This window comes from Aythya ferina (assembly GCF_964211825.1).
Source record: "Aythya ferina genome assembly, chromosome: 22".
NCBI classification, from domain to species: Eukaryota; Metazoa; Chordata; class Aves; order Anseriformes; family Anatidae; genus Aythya; species Aythya ferina.
The window spans coordinates 5,165,321-5,171,320 of NC_140320.1; the positions used below are offsets into that span (position 1 = coordinate 5,165,321).

A 6,000-nucleotide genomic window follows, 5' to 3' on the forward strand; every position below is an offset into this window, starting at 1 on the left:
TCATGCACCCTCTTGTTTACAGCGAGACAGAATCTTCCTCTGGTAATCATCAGCACTGTTTGATTTCCATTGCTCACCGAGTGTTGCTGAATTTTAATGACAGCTGGGCATTTTTCTGAGCTGCAGCTTGTACCTGACTTACTTTTTTTTTTCTTTTACCACTCACCCATTATTTATACAGAATTCAAAATGTATAACAAGGGTAAATGAAATCGCTTGACACGATGTTCTAACTCAAGCGGTTTATCGGCTTATTTCTCAACAAACCAAGCAAAACAAGAAAGTTGAGGGAACGAGGGAAGAAGAACCACTGTTACAGTGAAAATACCATTGCAGGCTGTTGAGATACATGCTCACTTCCAGCTAATCTATCTAGAGCCTTGCAAAACACGCAGATATACTAGGAAAAAAATCTTTTTTTGAAGTCAATACTGAAGAAATTAGATTTTAGGGGGGAAGTTCATGTTGAAAAGGTGATGACTTGGGAAAGACTGGGAGTATTTCCCATGCACTATAGGCAGGACTATGAACCAGAGATGGATATCAAGGCAGGAGTCATCAGCAGAATGGAGGGAGATATAAGCAGAAACAAAGCCTGAAGTAAACTCTGTAGAAACAACCTGACTTGCAACTGACTTATTGCATTCTCAGTATTTAAACTTAAGACTGGCCCGTTTCTTAGATACTTGGAGCCAGATTGCATTTGTGTCCAGTATCCTCTCAGCTGATCACATCTTCTCCCTACACAGCATGTTATGTAGTCTCTAAATCTCACTCCCTTATCCATTGGCCATCTAATGCTGGTTAAAGCTGGACAAGACAATGAAAACTTGTGAAGGACAGGAAAACTACAGAGTTTTATTTTTGCTCTGGTAAGAGCTTGAGCAAGTCTCTGAACCTTACAGAGATGGCTGCACATTCTGTAGCAACGGAAAAAATAGACCAGGACCTACAAGGTGACAAGCACCTTCCATTAGACTTCAGTCCCTTCTCAGTCCCTTCTCAAACCATAGGCAAAAAATGTTGAAAAAAAAAAAAAAAAAAACAAAGGAACAAGTGGCAGGTAGAAACACAGTGCATTGCCCTTTTCGAACCTAAAACTCACACCCAGACAAAGTCCTCCAGCAAGATACCTTGTCAAAGTCAATGTAAAGAAACAAAATAAATGTCCGTGATTTTCAGCACAGGCATATTTCCACAATGACTACCTTAGTTCAGAAAAATCTATTCACATAAATAGACGTGGGAATTCCACACCATGGAGGGAGTAAGCTGTTGACTAGATTTCAAGCATATAAATAAAATTGAAGCTATACCACAAATAATTTTTGTTTTGAAATCACCTTGTGGCAAAATGATATCCTGCAAAGCTGAAATGATGTCTGGAAATCTGAATTAAGACGGATATTTGAACATATGAGGCACTTCTGACACAATATCGAGATATAGCAATTGCCCTGAGTTAGAATGAAAGCAACAATTATTAAAAAACTCTTCTCCCTGTCTTGCCAATATGGTCACATGAAAGTTTTCTCTTGTGCTAACAGACTAACGGCTTTCAAAGCCCTGTTTTTGTTAAAGCACATCACATGTTTTGAATAAAGAATGAAATCTGCCAGTACAAAGCTCTCAACCCCAGGGAAGACCAGAGGAAGCAGGACAGAGGCCCTGAATGTTTTAGGAACTTCAACCTGCAGCTGAAGCACATCTCCCACTGGTGTTGGGCACCGTGGCAGTTTTCACCTGATGAGGGTCTGTCCCCTTACGCTCTCTGTATTCAGAATTGTTTCAACAGACACAGTTAACCACAGATTTGAACTGATTTACTCGAAACCAACATAATCTTACCCATTAGTAGGATAATTGTCTGGCTAGGCTTTCACTCCACGCTTCTCTCCCAGCTTCCCATGGCTAAATGAGTCCCTCCAAGCGGGCTTTTCCCAGTGGAAGTTAGTGTATTCTTCCATGCCCTTTTTTAGATGCTTCCCCCTTCAATAGGGTGTAACCATCCTATTTTTCTACCTACTAAACTGAAACCACTGTGCTCCTACTGAAGGTAGAATGGAACATAAAATTCACGGCAATGACTTGTACAACCCAAAAGGCCGGCAGGTGCAGTGGGTTGTCCAAGCAGTGAACTGAAGTGATATTGCTCTACCTATGTAAGTCTTAGATGGTACCAGGCCACGGATTTTGAATTAGCACAAGGTTAGTAATCCAGTGGTAAAGCTATTCCTGAAGTGACTTCTCAAGGGCAGCTCTCCTTGCATTTTGGACTACAGAAACCTCCATGCCTATGAGCACGTAATGCCACGCACATCAGAGTACGAGAACTGCCCTGTGATTCACTACCAAATTTCACTGACAAAATGCATATGGGTGAGAAGAACAAGCACGTCTAAGGACCCCGTAAGTGAAGGTCCCGAAGAGAAGAGCCTGAACCTCAATGTAGTGAACCTGAACCTTACCTGAACCTCAATGTAGGCCAGGGTCTCTGGAGACGAGGCAGCAGGTGAGATTCTCTTCTCACATAGGTCTTTCAGGGGACTTCTGGCCCTGGCTCCTGCCTTCAGAAGAATCCAGATGACCTTTTCCCCTTCTTGTTTATGAGGAATTCCCACTGAAGTCATCAAGTCACTCCTATAGGAAAAAAATAAGGATTGTGTTTCACTCAAATTCAAATCCCCCATGGAAAAGTTAAAGGGTGCCTGGGTCTTGAGCTGATGCTCTGCCCACAGAACATTTCAACCTCAGATTGTAGAATGGGCCTGTGACAAAAATAAAAAGACACCCTTTTTTATATTAAAAGCAGTACAAACACAAGTCACCTTGATAAATGAGGAGATAAAATACATTTTAAAAGTTAAGTACATAGCCAAGCTTTTCTGCCTCTACCCAAAACAGGTCTCTCAGCCTTTACCCCAAGGCTCTACCAGTTCTCCAGACACTTCTCCTGAATCACTTTTGTTTTTTTTTTTTATGGGGCCAAATGTTGCTGCTTTTGCTCTGGATAAACTTACTTTTATTCCCAGGTAGGTCTAACAACTCAGACATCAACAGTTTCCACTGACACTCTGGAAAGTCCAGAAACTCAAAATTCCACCCCAGCTCTTTGCACAGGACAATATTTGCCTACCCAGCCCTATCTAAAGAAAAAAAAAAAAAAATCAACTAATTCAAGTATTTGTTGCTAGACAGGGAAGGCCAGACTCTGGACTGAAGTTCAGGCTTTACACCCGCGTGTTTACAGTCAGCATCACGTCACTCGGTGGGCATCCACTAGCAGACGTGTAAAAGGAGAGCTTTGCATAAAATAAGCCCACAGCCTCAAAAAGCAAAGAAACGAGCCAGGCCTGATTCTGCTGCCGCATCAGTATTCAGCAGAGGTTTCAGCAGGCCAGGTTGGTATTTACACTGGAGTAAGGAAAGTCGGGATTAGGCACCATCTGTCTCAAAGAGGCGAGCGACCAGAATTGCTCTACACATCTGAATCCTCCTCCCCGTATCTTTAATCTCTCGCACGCTCCAGGTTTTCCATTCAGCTCCAGTGACAAAAGATTTTACAAAATGACAGTCCAGATTGAGAGAACAGAAATGACAACCTCTGACAAAAGAGATACCAAACTTTTATCAACGGTAAGAGCTCCTTCCACACAGCCACCGGCCTGCGGTGGCAAATATAAGGCAGATGTCGAATGGAAATTAAACATTGTGCTCCCGGGGTGGCCTCAGCCGCTTTCAGAGCTTGATTTAAAACAAGGCCAGAGTGCTTTCAGCATTTCTTCAAAAAGTTTCAGTTCTAAAGCTATTCCAAACAGACCCATACTTGACCTAGAACTTGGCGATGCAGGACAATGCACGTGTGGAAAAGGACGAACACAGAGACTAAAAGGCGAGTTGGCTGTACGGTGGACTAAGAGAATTTCTTCAAATCACTCGTCCTTCAGCATTCAGGGAGTTAAAAGTGAATTCAGGTGCAGTATCTTTTCCCCTTTCTTTCAAAGTAAATTCACTGCAATCGTTCCCCAGTTGGGAGGCTCGGGCACGGGGTGTTCTGAAACACAACCCAAAGAGGAGCCGAAGTGCTCGGCAGCTTACCGAGCATTTCTCTGCAAGCTTCTCTAAGACTCAGACCGTATTTACATCTGTGAAAGCACTCTGCCTGGTGTTATTAGGCAGAAGAAAAACACGACCAGACATTTGCAATGACTGAGATATTCAGACTCGAGGAGCACAGATTTGAATGGTCTGAAGGGTTTTCCTTTTATAATTTCTGGTAATACAACAGCTCTGTCAACGTAATGTAATCACAGACTTTTTAAAATGAAATCCCAAGACTGCTAAATGTACTCTAGTTAGGAGAATAAGCAGAAATTTAAGCACCGAAAAGATGCTCGTATTTACAAAACCAGTTAACAGCATAAACTAAATAGCATAACTAAATACTGCTTCTCTTCTATTGTGTTAGATTTTTGAGACCAAAAAAAAATACCGAAAGTGAAATTACTGCATTATGTACAATTGGAATATGTAAATATGCTTGTACTCTTCTTGGAAGCCATATTTTAGAAATATTTTCTTTCTCTAAACAATTTAATATCAAACGGAGTAAAACGAAAAACTTTTGAGGCCACGACTTTGTAACCTCCCTAAAGTTTGGAGCTGGAAACGCTGGCCTGTTCACACAAGACAATCAAACGCATACTTAAATGGCAAGTAAAGTCCTGGATACATTTCCCCCCCCCTCCTCATGAAAGGAAGAAATTGTGACAAGATTTTACTTTTAGATGACCTGACAAAGCAGCACTTTTTGGCACGAGCAGGACAGTCGCTCGCCCTTTATTTCCCAGTACGAGATTTAATCACCTGAAACACAAACCTCATCCTACACTGAGATATTTTCAAATAAAACCAACTTGCAAGCAGTCTCTCTGGCCTTTTTAACAATCATTTTCAATTGCTTTAAAACATAAAATATAGATGGATGGATGAACGGATGGACAGCTAGAGAAATGCTCTCAGTCATGCTTCCTCCCCCCCCACCCCTTAAAATTGAAAAGCATCAGTATCCAAATAGCAACAGGAAATTTTTACCTTGTGGCTAAATAGCTCACTGTTCACTTTGCAGCTGCCTCTATTTTTTGCTGGGCAAAACACCAATACAAAAGTCTTTCCTAAGAAACCAAGCTTTTGACATAAGGGCAGCGACAAACGCAAACCTACAAAGAATTTTTCCCCCGTCCCGTCGTTATAATTCCTAATTTTGTGGGATGTATTGCTGGGCTGTTTATCATAACAGTGTGCAATAAAAAGGACGACTAACTCTTGCAATTTTCTCCCTACTCCTCCCCTTGACAGGGGCCACTGATAGGGAAAGAGGCTCGGAAAAGCAGAGCAGTGAAAGGCTAAGAAACAATAGGCAACCATGGCTTTGACAATGCAGCCCTGAACCCTTTTTGCTCCCGCTGTGACACTTGCATTCAAGAGCAAGGGCGGCTGCCATCATAAGAATGGACAATGGCATGAGGAATACAAGGGAGAGGGGGGGATAAAAAAAAAAAAAAAAAAAAAAAAAAAAAAAGGAAATCAGATGAATTCAGAGCTAAGATGGCAGAGCTCTCACCTTTTCCGCTTTTTTCGAGTAATCTGGATGGAGACGTCCCGCAGAGAAGAGATAAAAAGGGTGTGCTGAACTGTTGGATGGTTCTGAAGACTTCTGCATTTGCAAACGCATTTTAGAACTATTTGTAGGGGTATATATGCTGCATGCCATCTCTCTGTCTCTGTCTCTCTCTCTCTCTGTGTCTCTCTCTCTTCTGTTTTATGTCCTGCTATCTCCATCACACACCTCTAATAGTATGAAGACTTTCTGCCCGTGTAAGTAAGTGAGAGTGTGTGTTCCTTAATGTTTGAATCAAGACACACGTCTGCATGCATTTCTAATCTAAGGAGCCTATAGCAGTTACTACAACTATCAATTAGTCAGCAATAGCTTGAGAT

The 6,000-nt window shown here is 41.8% G+C and overlaps 1 long non-coding RNA gene across 1 annotated transcript in view; it reads right to left on the reverse strand.

Moving 5' to 3' along the window:
• LOC311422594 overlaps nt 1-5,749 on the reverse strand; it is a 107,566-nt gene extending 101,817 nt beyond the window's left edge. Inside the window, exons 1-2 of the long non-coding RNA XR_014685425.1 lie at nt 5,624-5,749; nt 2,469-2,640 (exon numbers count right to left, since the gene is read on the reverse strand). This is a non-coding gene — a long non-coding RNA (uncharacterized lncRNA). The remainder of the gene's footprint in view (nt 1-2,468; nt 2,641-5,623) is intronic.
• Nucleotides 5,750-6,000: the final 251 nt, after the last annotated feature.